The following is an 11,938-nucleotide window of genomic DNA, read 5'->3' as shown; positions in this document are numbered from 1 at the left end:
AAGCAACAGTGGCCATGCCTCTGGCACAGAGTCTGGCCCTGTGGCTCAGAAGGGTAGGGAAAGGAAGAGGAAGGCAGCAGTGATAGAGCACTCTATAGTTAGGGGGTCAGACAGGTGATTCTGTGGATGCAGGAAAGAAACTCGAATGGTAGTTTGCCTCCCAGGTACCAGGATGTTTCAGATTGCGTCCAAGATAGCCTGCGGTGGGAGGGAGAACAGCCAGAGGTAGTGGTACATATTGGTACCAACGATGTAGGTAGGAAAAGGGAAGAGGTCCTGAAAAAAGACTACAGGGAGTTAGGAAGGGAGTTGAGAAGCAGGACCGCAAAGGTAGTAATCTCAGGATTACCACCTGTGCCATGCGATAGTGAGAATAGGAATAGGATGAGGTGGAGGATAAATGCGTGGCTGAGGGATTGGATCAGCGGGCAGGGTTTCAGATTTCTGGATCATTGGGACCTCTTTTGGGGCAGGTGTGACCTGTACAAAAAGGATGGGTTGCACGTGAATCTCAGGGGGACCAACATCCTGGAGGGGAGGTTTGCTAAGGCTACTGGGGAGAGTTTAAACTAGAATTGTTGGAGGGTGGGAACTGAACTGATGAGACTGGGGAAGAGGAGGTTAGCTGACAAATAGAGAAAGCTTGGAGACAGTGTGTGAGGGAGGATAGGCAGGTGATAGAGAAGGAACGCACTCAGACCGAAGGCTTGAGATGTGTCTATTTTAATGCAAGGAGTGTTGTGAACAAAGTGGATGAGCTTAGGGCGTGGATCAGTACTTGGAGATATGATGTTGTGGCCATTACAGAGACTTGGATGGCTCAGGGACAGGAATGGTTACTTCAAGTTCCGGGTTTTAGATGTTTCAGAAAGGACAGGGAGGGAGGCAAAAGAGGTGGGGGCATTGCACTGTTGATCAGAGATAGTGTAATGGCTGCAGTAAAGGTGGACATCATGGAGGGATTGTCTACGGAGTCTCTGTGGGTGGAGGTTAGGAACAGGAAGAGGTCAATAACTTTACCAGGTGTTTTTCAGAGGCTGCCTAATAGTAACAGGGATATCGAGGAGCAGATAGGGAAACAGATCCTGGAAAGGTGTAATAATAAGAGTTGTGGTGGTGGGAGATTTTAATTTCCCCAATATTAATTGGCATCTCCCTAGAGCAAAGGGTTTAGATGGAGTGGAGTTCATTAGGTGTGTTCAGGAAAGATTCTTGACACAGAATGTTGATAAGCCTACAAGAAGAGAGGCTGTACTTGATTTGGTATTGGGAAATGAACCTGGTCAGACGTCAGATCTCTCAGTGGGAGAGCATTTTGGAGATAGTGATCATAATTCTATCTCCTTTACAATAGCATTGGAGAGAGATAGGAACAGACAAGTTTGAAAAGCATTTAATTGGAGTAAGGGGAATTATGAGGCTATCAGGCAGGAAATTGGAGGCTTAACTTGGGAACAGATGTTCTCAGGGAAAAGTATGGAAGAAATGTGGCAAATACTCAGGGGATATTTGTGTAGAGTTCTGTATCGGTATGTTCTAATGAAACAGGGAAGTTAAGGTCGGATACAGGAACCGTGGTATACAAAGGCTGTAATAAATCTAGGCAAGAAGAAAAGAAAAGCTTGCAAAAGGTTCAGAGAGCTGGGTAATGTCAGAGATCTAGAAGATTATAAGGCTACTAGGAAGGAGCTTAAGAAGGAAATTAGGCGAGTCAGAAGAGGCCATGAGAAGGCCTTGGCGGGCAGGATTAAGGAAAACCACAAGGCATTCTAAAAGCATGTGAAGAGCAAGAGGATAAGGTGTAAAAGAATATGACCTATCAAGTGTGACACTGGGAAAGTGTGTATGGAACCGGAGGAAATAGCAGAACTACTTTATGAATACTTTACTTCAATATTCACTATGGGAAAGGATGTTAGTGATTGTAGTGATGACTTGCAGCAGACTGAAAATCTTGAACATGTAAATATTAAGAAAGAAGATGTGCTGGAGCTTTTGGAAAGTTTCAAGTTGGATAAGTCGCTGGAACCAGACAAAATGTACCCCGGGCTACCGTGGGAGGCGAGGGAGGAGATTGCTGAGCCTCTGGCGATGATCTTTGCATTATCAATGGGGACAGAAGAGGTTCTGGAGGATTGAAGGGTTGTGGATGTTGTTCCTTTATTCAAGAAAGGGAGTAGAGATCACCCAGGAAATTATAGACCAGTGAGTCTTACTTCAGTGGTTGTTAAATTGATGGAGAAGATCCTGAGAGGAGAGATATAATATGATTAGGAAAAGTCAGCATGGCTTTGTCAAGGGCAAGTTGTGCCTTACAAGTTTGATTGAATTTTTTGAGGATGTGACTAAACACATTTATGAAGGAAGAGCAGTAGATGTAGTGTATATGGATTTCAGCAAGGCATTTGATAAGGTACCCATGCAAGTCTTATTGAGAAAGTAAGGAGGCATGGGATCCAAAGGGACATTGCTTTGTGGATCCAGAACTGGCTTCCTACAGAAGGCAAAGTGTGATTGTAGATGGTTATATTCTGGATGGAGGTCAGTCACAAGTGGAGTGCCTCAGGGATCTGTTCTGAGACCCTTACTCTTCATGATTTTTATAAATGACCTGGATGGGGAAGTGGAGGGATGGGTTAATAAGTTTGCTGATGACACAAAGGTTGGAGGTGTTGTGGATAGTGTGGTGGACTGTCAGAGGTTACAGCGGGACATTGATAGGATGTGAAACTGGGCTGAGAAGTGGCAGATGGAGTTCCACCCAGATAAGTGTGAAGTGGTTCATTTTGTTAGGTCAAATATGATGGCAGAATATAATACAGTATTAATGGTAAGACTCTTGGCAGCGTGGAGGATCAGAGTGATCAGAGTCAATAGGATGCTCAAAGCAGCTACGCAGGTTGACTCTGTGGTTAAGAAGGTGTATGGTGTATTGTCTTTCATCAATCATGGAATAGAATTTAGGAGCCCTGAGGTAATTTTGCAGCTATATAGGACCCTGGTCAGACTCCACTTGGAGTACTGTGCTCAGTTCTGGTCGCCTCACTACAGGAAAGATGTGAAAGCCATAGAAAGGGTGCAGAGGAGATTTACAAGGATGTTGCCTGGATTGGGGAGCATGCCTAATGAGAATAGGTTGAATGAACTTCGCCTTTTCTCCTTGGAGAGAAGGAGGATGAGAGGTGACCTGATAGAGATGTACAAGACGATGAGAGGCATTGATCGTGTGGATAGTCAGAAGCTTTTTCCAAGGGCTGAAATGGTTGCCACAAGAGGACACATGTTTAAGGTTACCTACCACCCCACCAGCCTCCAGGTCCAACGTATAATTCTCTGTAACTTCCGCCACCTCCAATGGGATCACACTACCAAGCACATTTTTCCCTCCCCCCACTTTCTGCTTTTCGCAGGGATCACTCCCTACGCGACTCCCTTGTCCACTTGTCCCCTCCATCCCTTCCCACCGATCTCCCTCCTGGCACTTATCCTTGTAAACGGAACAAGTGCTACACCTGCCCTTACACTTCCTCCCACACCACCATTCAGGGCCCCAGACAGTCCTTCCAGGTGAGGCGACACTTCACCTGTGAGTTGGCTGGTGTGGTATATTGTGTCCGGTGCTCCCGGTGTGGCCTTTTATATATTGGTGAGACCCGACGCAGACTAGGAGACAGTTTCGCTGAACACCTACGCTTGGTCTGCCAGAAAAAAACAGGATCTCCCAGTGGCCACACATTTTAATTCCATGTCCCATTCCCATTCTGATATGTCTATCCATGGCCTCCTCTACTGTCAAAATGAATCCAAACTCACGTTGGAGGAACAACACCTTATATACCGGCTGGGTAGCCTCCAAACTGATGGCATGAACATTGACTTCTCTATCCTCCGTTAATGCCCCTCCTCCCCTTCTTACCACATCTCTGACATAGTTAGTTGTTTACCTGTTCTCCATCTCCCTCTGGTGCTCCCCTCCCCCTTTCTTTCTCCCTAGGCCTCCCATCCCATGATCCTTTCCCTTCTCCAGCTCTGTATCACTTTCGCCAATCACTTTTCCAGCTCTTAGCTTCATCCCACCCCCTCCAGTCTTGTCCTATCATTTTGCATTTCCCCCAACAACCACTACTTTCAAATCTCTTACTATCTTTCCTTTCGGTTAGTCCTGATGAAGGGTCTCGGCCCGAAACATTGACAGTGCTTCTCCTTATAGATGCTGCCCGGCCTGCTGTGTTCCACCAGCATTTTGTGTGTGTTGTTGTTTGAATTTCCAGCATCTGCAGATTTCCTCATGTGTACATGTTTAAGGTGCTGGGGAGTAGGTACAGAGGAGATGTCAGGGGTAACTTTTTTACTCAGAGTGTGGTGAGTGTATGGAATGGGCTGCCAGCAACAGTGAAGGAGGTGGATATGATAGGGTCTTTTAAGAGGCTTTTAGATAGGTACATGGAGCTTAGTAAAATAGAGGACTATAGGTAAGCCGAGTAGTTTCTAAGGCAGGGACATGTTTGGCAGAACTTTGTGGGCCGAAGGTTGCGCTGTTTTCTATGTTTCAATGTTTCTATTCCTTCTGCACATAAATCACTGCAGGAAGTTTTACTGAATTCTAAAGTTTGTGTAACCCTCCTGCAGGTTTGTATGCAAACTTGACTCAATAGCCAGTTCTGCTAACAGCCTAATGACCACAGCGGTGAGAAGGCCGCCTTTCATAAACAATAGGCATCTAGGGTCGGTATGATTTGGGGTTCAACCACAAAGAAATGATGTGCTGTTCCGATTAAAGAAACCTTGATTGGAGCGGATGCTGCGTAAATGCTGCCCATACACATTTGTCAGTTGGCCAGAAATAACAGATTGTCCACCGCATAAAATTATAAAGAAAGTATATTTACCCATTTCAGCTTCATCAAACAGTTAATAGGAAAATGAAAATAAAAAGGCCCATTACATTTAAACCAGACCAATGTGCACATGATGTTGGAACTCATACTGGAGTCGTCTGCATGAATTCACATACATTCCAAACTTCCTTCGAAGTCCAACTCAAACAAACTGGCTCTCTCTCAGGAGTATTGGCCCTTCTTCCTGGAGCCATTCATCTGCACAATGTACTTTGTGCAATGGAGACTCTCCTTCCATCGGCATTCTGCAGCATCTTCCCTTTGCTCTGCTCCGCAGCTCTCACCGAAAGCCCCTGAACCAGACTACTGTCCTTCAAAAAATTCTTCCCCACAGCCCTGATCGGCTGACTCACATTCCTGAGTCGGACAACATTTGTACTTATCTTAGCCGAAGCCAAAACACACTTTCCAGCAGGGCACACTGCTTTTACAGAAAACTGCTAATATAAGCTACCTCACAGCATAGCAGTAGAAATCTTAACCAGGACATTACATTAGCTCATGTGTCTTTCCAACACGAGTTCCCAACCTGGGGTTCACAGACTCTTAGGTTAAGAGTAGGAGTCCACGGGATAAAAGATTTTGGGAACGCAGCGTTTGGCGGGGTGGCAGTTGGTGCCACTCCTTCATAGCTCCAGCCACTCATATTCAATCCTCACCTGGGGTGCTGCCCGCGCCGGGTTTGCACATTTCTCCCTGTGACTGAGAGGGTTTCCTCTAGTATTCTAGGATTTGTTGTTTGGTTAATTGGCTACAAAAACTGTAGGTGAGTGGCAAAAGAATCAAAGGTGATTGGGAGAGAAGTCAGGTTGGAAGGCCACAGGAAAATAAAGATGATGGAATGGGATAGATGGAATTCCTCTTCTGAGAGCCAGGAATGAAACTGGTGAGCTAAATAACCTAAAGCCATCAGGTTGGGGGCTACCTAAACAGAACATGTGGTGTTGCTCAATTCCTCATTTTACCAGAAGGAGAAAAAATTGATTTCTCCTTCCAGTAGTTTTTTCCTCTTTCTCTTCTTTTCCCATTTCTTTTCTCCCTTCTCCTATTCCTCACTCTGGTCTCTTACCTGTTCTCTTCACCTGTCTATCTCTGGTGCCTCTCCTTCTTTCTTTTCTCCCATGGTCCACTCTCCTCTCCTAATAGATTCCTTCTTCTCCAGCCCTTACCTCCCCACCCTCACCTGGATTCTTCTATCAGCTTCTAGCTAGTCCTCCTTACCCACCCCTTATTTATCCCATCTATTTCCTGTCCCGATGAAAAGTCTCGGCCCAAAACACCAACCGTTGATTCATTTCCCAAGGATCTGCCTGACCTGCTGAGTTCCTCCAGCATTTTGTGTGTGTCGCCGTGGATTTACATTATCTGCAGAATCTCTTGTGTTTACAGTCCAATTATGTGTGACATGCAAGTGTTACTATCGTTTTGGCCACAGCACAGCATGTGCATAATTTCCAAACCTAACTTGTACAACATGTCTTTAACCCATGCAAGCAAACCAGAGCATCGCACATGGTCATTGAGAGAATGCATACATTTCTTGCAGACAGCAACGGGAATTGAACCACAATCTTACAACTGATGCTGAAAACATTATGCTGACCACTGTGCTACACTGCCTAAAGAATTCTTCCTCCTCTGTTTTCCTCACCACTGATTCTACCTGCAAATGAATCTTTAGGGAATCCTGAACAAGAACTCCATAGTCCTTTTACACTTCAGATTTTTGGAGTTTCTCTCCATTTAGAAAGTAGTCTACTCCTTTATTCTTCTACCAAAGTGCATGACCATACACTTCCCGACATTGTATTCCATCTTCCATTTCTTTGCCCCTTCTGTCTAAATCCTTCTGTAGCCTCGCTACTTCCTCAAATCTACCTGCTCCTCCACCTATCATTCCATGATCAAAGTCACTTAGATTACATTTCTTCCCCCTTTTGATGCTGCTGGTCCTCTGTCCCATTTTTTTTTGTTGTCTTTTCAAATTTCATTTGGACACAGTCTGGAGATATGCAGGGCATTACCTGCTCCCTTCTTCCTCCCTTGCCATGAAAGATCCAGATAACAATGTGAAAAAATCAATATTGCTGCAAAATATCAAAATGCCATCGATTTTCTACATTCACACTGGCATTTTGTGTATCTGTAGCTGAATTCTCAATTCAATCTAATTTAACTGTTAGTATTACCATTGCACTCAATAAACCTTCCTGCAATCTTCTACTTCGAATCACAGCACACTCCACTTGCGGTTTTGTCATAATTAAGATAGGACTGTGTCATCTCATGAGGAGAAGCAATTACATGAATAGATTATTCATGGCAACAAGAAAAGTGAAACTCATGAACAATGTCCTCATGTTCTGCATCTTGCTTTATTTGTAACATACCAGGGAAGACTTTTAAGGATCTGATTTCCCCACAGTGTAGAGTTTGATGTATTCCAAATACTCCTAAAGAAGGCTCTACAAAGAATATGAATTAACTGCTGTGACAAGTCCTAATTCACTGAGATACAAAGCTCAATTGTAGGCAGTGGATAAATTGAAATGGATGTATAAACTCTGGGTAGTACTTCACCGTTGAAAGTGCGCTCATTAAACATTAAGCCTACTGCTCTCATGTGCCAATGTAAATTATCACAAAGCATCATTGACATATAAGGAAGAACCCATCGCTATTGCCTGACTTCCCTATATTTCCATGTATCCTGAAGAAATAATGGATTAATACCATCTACAAACCTGTAAAGATGCTTAGATGACAGTTAATGCAGGTCAAAGATTACCTATGACTCAGGATGGATAGTATTTATAGGATTCCCTGTGAATGTGGAGCAGTGTATAATCGGCCAGATGGGATGCACAGTGGAAACCTACATCAAGGAGTACAGGTTACCTAGAGAAATTGGCAGCAGCAGAAAATTTCATTCGCAATGGCCATAGGATTGACTTTAACAGCTCAAGCCTACTGTGCTACGCCAGTGACTTTTGGGACTGCCTGGTGAAGGAAGATATTGAAATAAAACTAGAGGAATAGAATTTTAATCAGGACAAAGGTCTTGCTCTAAGTAATAACTGGAATTTGGTTGCAAACAAGGTGGGACAGCAGAAACCTGATTGGATGACTAAACAATCAGGAGGAATAGATGAAAGGGGTGTAAATACCACCAGAATAGACATGCCTAGGCATCATTCCTGATGAAGATGGCAGAGTTTGTGATTGAAACGTCAGTTAAATTTGATACCTGTAACCATCTGGAAACCCAGGGAAGAGTATATTCACCAGGAAAGCACAGGATTCTTTTTCAATAAAAACAGATTTTTGATGATTTTCACAATAAACGTTGAGGGTTATGCTGCATAAATCAGTATTCATTTTCCAATGCTACTTCAAAATGTTGGCACTGGAAGCATGCAACATTTGCATGCTGCTCACAGCACATCCTCAGTCTGTGCCAGTCGTTGACACAAATGCAGCATTTCAATGGTTCTATGGCTCCAAGGTTCCATTTAGTATCAAAGAATGTATTAGGTATACAACCTGAACTTCTTACTCTTCACAAATATCCAAGAAACAGAAGAAAAACCCCAGAGAATGAATGACTGAAAACCATAACATCAGATATGGGAGCAGAATTCATCCCTTTGGCCCATTGAGTCTGCTCCGCCATTTCATCATGGCTGATCCAATTTTCCTCTCAGACCCAATTTCCTGCCTTCTTCCCATATCCCTTAATGCTCTGACCAATGAAGAATCTATCAACTTCTACCTTAAATATACATAAAGATATTGCTTCCACAGCTGCCTGTAGCAGGAATTCCACAGACTCGCTATCCTTTGGCTACAGAAATTGGAACTCACCTGTTCTAAAAGGATGACCCTCTATCCTGATCCTTACCTCTGGTCTTAGGCATCCTCTCCATATCCACTCTATCAAGTCCATTCACCATTCTGTAGTTTTCAATGAGTTCACCCCTCATTCATCTGAATTCTGGTGAATGCAGGCCCAGAGCCATCAGGCAGTCTTCATATGACAAGCCATTCAAAACTGGAATCATTTTTGTGAACCTGTTTTTAAACCCTCTCCAGTTTCAGCACATTCTTCCTAAGGGGCCCAAACTTGCTCACAGTACTCCAAGCGAGACCTCAGCAATGCTTTATAAATTTTAAACATTAATCTTTGCTTTTATATTCTAGTCCTCTTGAAGTGAATGCGAACATTACATTTGCCTTCCTCGCCACAGACTCAATCTGCAAATTAATCTATAGTGAATCCAGCACAAGGAATCACAAGTCCCTTTGTGACTTTGTTGTTTTTTTTAAATTTTCTCTGCATTTAGAAAATAGTCAACCATTTCATTTCTCACAAACTGCATGACCATAGATTTCCTGACACTGTATTCCATCTGCCATTTCTTAGCCCATTTTACTAATCTGTCTGAGTTCTTCTGTAGCCACTCTACTTAATACCACCTGGTCCTTTAGCTATCTTCATATTTTCTGCAAACTTTGCAACAAAGCCATTAATTCCATCATCCAAATCATTGACATATGATGAAAAAATAATTGGTTCCAACACAAGCCCCTGTGGAACACCTCTAGTCATTGGCAGCCAACTAGAAAAGGCCCCATTTATTCCCACTCTTTGCCTCCTGCCAATCAGCCACTGCTTTATCCATGCTAGCATCTTTCCTGTAATACTATGGACTCATAGCTTGTTAAGCATCTTCATTTGTGGCATCTTGTTAAAGGCCTGAAAATCTATGTACACTATAACAGTTGATTCTCCTTTGCCTATCCTGCTTATTATCTCTTCAAGGAATTCAAACAGATTTGTCAGACAAGACTTTCCCTTGAGGAAACCATACTGACTAGCCTATTTTATCACGTCACTCCAAGTACCCTGAGAGTCAACTCCAACATCTTCCCAACCACCGAGGTCAGACTAACTGGCCTATAGATTCCTTTCTTCTGTCCCTCTCCCTTCTTGAAGACTGGAATTATATTTGCAATTTTCCAGTCTTCTGGAAACATTCCAGAAACTAATGATTCTTGAAAGATCATTACTAATGCCTCCACGATCTCTTCAGCACCTCATTAAGAACTCTGGAACACCATCTGGTCCAGGTGACTTATCCCTCTTCAGACCTTTGTTTCCCTAATAACCTTCTCTCTAATTATGTTAACTTCACACACTTCATGCTCCTGACACCGAGAACTTCCACCACGTTGCTAGTGTTCTCCACAGTGAAGAGTGATGCCAAATATTTATTCAGTTTGTCTACTATTTCATTGTCCCCTATTACTACATATCCAGCATCATTTCCAGCAGTCCAATATCCACTCTTGCCTTTTTTACCCTTTATTTATCTGAAGAAACTGTTGGTGCCGTCTTAAATATTATTGGCTAGCTTACTGTCATATTTCATCTTTACCTTCTTAATCACTTTTAGTTGCCTTCTGGAAACATATTAAAACTTCGGCCCACAATGCTGCACTGAGCATGTACTTACTTTAGAAATTACCTAGTGTTACCCATAGCCCTCTATTTTCCTAATCCCTATGAACCTATCCAGGAGTCTCTTAAAAGACCCTTTTGTATCCACCTCCACCACCCTCACTGGCAGCCCATTCCACACACTCACCCCCCTCTATATAAAAAACTACCCCTGACACCTCCTTCCGCACCTTCTTCCAAGCACCTTAAAACTGTACCTCTCGTATAGCCATTTCAGCCCTGGGAAAAAGCCTCTGACTATCCACATGATTGATACCTCTCATCATCTTATACACATCTGTCAGGTCATCTCTCATCCTCTGTTACTCCAAGGAAAAAAGGAAAAGTCTGTTGGTCTTTAAAAGCTTCCCCCTCAAACGTCCACTAATCATTGCTCTATTATATTCCCACTCTTCAGCTTTTATGTTGGCTTTGACATCTCTTCTTAGCCATTGGTTGTCTCATCTTTCTTTGGAATACTTCTTCCTCTTTGGGAAGATAAATCCTGTTTCTGCCGAATTGTTTCCAGAAATTCCAGCCATTGCTGCTTTGCCATTATCCCATATTCTTTCCCTATCAATTCTGGCTAACTCCTCTCTCATGCCTCTATAATTTCTTTACTCTACTGTAATACCGATACATCTAACTTTAGCCTCTTTCTCAAATTTCAGGGTGAATTTGATCACATTCCCCTGATGGTTCTTTTTCCTTAAGCTCTGTAAACAATTCTGGTTCAGTGCACAACACCCAATCCAGAATAGCTGATCATCTAGTGAGCCCAACCAAGAGCTGCTCTTAGAAGCTACCTCATAGGCACTCTAAAAATTCTCTCTCCTGTAATCCAGCACCAACCTGATTTTTCCAATCTAGCTGCATATTGAATTTCCCAAGACTCTTGTAACATTTCCCTTTCAGCATGCATTTTTTATCTCCCATTTTAATTTGTAGGCAACATCCTTACTACTGTTTATGTTACTTCTCTCTCTGTCTCAGCAGAAGGTTAAGGATAAAAATGTTATGGAGGCTAGGGCCATAACGTACCCCAGTTCCAAGGCATTGGCGATCAGGGACCTATCCACTGTCTCTAGAGATTATCCTCACATGAAGTGTCTCAGAATGTCAATATTTTCTCTGCCTCGATCGATCCTGCCTGACCTTCTGATCCTCTCCATCAGTTTGTTCCTGGATTCAGTAACTGCTAACATACCTCTTAGGAATTAGTAATCAGATTGGACTGAGTCAACATGGATTTACAAAATGAAGATCTTGTTTGACGTACCTATTCCTTTTCCAAGGTTGCAACAAGTAAAATAAATGAGTTAATATGGTATATTTGCATATCCTGAAGCTTTTCAATGAGGTATCTTGTAATATAACTAAAGAATATCTGAGTTAATGGCACTGGAGGGTAAATTACTGCTGCAAATGATGTAACGATTAGATTTATATGTCACATGCATGATACATTGAAATATGGAAATATACAGTGAAAGGCATTGTTTGTGTCAAAGACCAACACAGTCCAAATATGTGCTGGAGG

The sequence above is a fragment of the Hypanus sabinus genome, chromosome 2 (assembly GCF_030144855.1).
Source record: "Hypanus sabinus isolate sHypSab1 chromosome 2, sHypSab1.hap1, whole genome shotgun sequence".
NCBI lineage: Eukaryota > Metazoa > Chordata > Chondrichthyes > Myliobatiformes > Dasyatidae > Hypanus > Hypanus sabinus.
The sequence above is the reverse complement of the archived record's forward strand: the minus strand, read 5'-3'. Positions refer to the sequence as shown.